Below are 1,098 nucleotides of genomic sequence, written 5' to 3' on the forward strand. Positions count from 1 at the left end.
GTTGTGGCCAGTCCTGCCTGATGGTGTGATGGTGTGGCCGGGTTCATCCTGATGGTGTGATGGTGTGGCCGGGTTCAGCCTGATGGTGTGATGGTGTGGCCGTCCTGCCTGATGGTGTGGCCAGTCCAGCCAGATGTGTGATGCAGGGCCGTCCATCCTGATGGTGTGATGGCGTGGCCCAGTCCAGCCTGATGGTGTGATGGTTATGAGCGGGTCCATCCGGATGGTGATGATGGCGTGGCCGGGTCCATCCTGATGGTGTGATGGTGTGGCCGGTCCATCCTGGATGGTGATGGTGGCCGGTCCAGCCTGGAGTGTGTGATGGTGTGGCCGGTCCAGCCTGGATGGTGTGATGGTGTGGACGGTCCAGCCTGATGGTGTGATGGTGTGATGGTGCTGGCCGTCCAGCATGATGGTGTGATGGTGTGGCCGGGTCCATCCTGATGGTGTGATGGATTGATGGCATGATGGTGTGGCCGGTCCATCCTGATGGTGTGATGGTGTGGCCGGTCCATCCTGATGGTGTGATGGTGTGATGGTGTGGCCGGTCCAGCCTGATGGTGTGATGGTGTGATGGTGTGATGGTGTTGGCCGGTCCAGCCTGATGGTGTGATGGTGTGGGCGGTCCATCCTGATGGTGTGATGGATTGATGGCGTGATGGTGTGGCCGGTCCAGCCTGAGGGTGTGATGGTGTGGCCGGTCCAGCCTGATGGTGTGATGGTGTGATGGTGTGGCCGGTCCAGCCTGATGGTGTGATGGTGTGATGGTGTTGGCCGGTCCAGCCTGATGGTGTGATGGTGTGATGGTGTGGGCGGTCCATCCTGATGGTGTGATGGATTGATGGCGTGATGGTGTGGCCGGTCCATCCTGATGGTGTGATGGTGTGGCCGGTCCAGCCTGATGGTTTGATGGTGTGGCCGGTCCTGCCTGGATGGTTTGATGGTGTGGCCGGTCCTGCCTGATGGTGTGATGGTGTGGCCGGTCCATCCTGATGGTGTGATGGTGGGCCGGTCCATCCTGATGGTGTGATGGTGTGGCCGGTCCAGCCTGATGGTGTGATGGTGTGGCCGGTCAATCCTGATGGTTTGATGGTGTGA

This window comes from Oncorhynchus masou, chromosome 18 (genome assembly GCF_036934945.1).
Source record: "Oncorhynchus masou masou isolate Uvic2021 chromosome 18, UVic_Omas_1.1, whole genome shotgun sequence".
Lineage (NCBI taxonomy): Eukaryota > Metazoa > Chordata > Actinopteri > Salmoniformes > Salmonidae > Oncorhynchus > Oncorhynchus masou.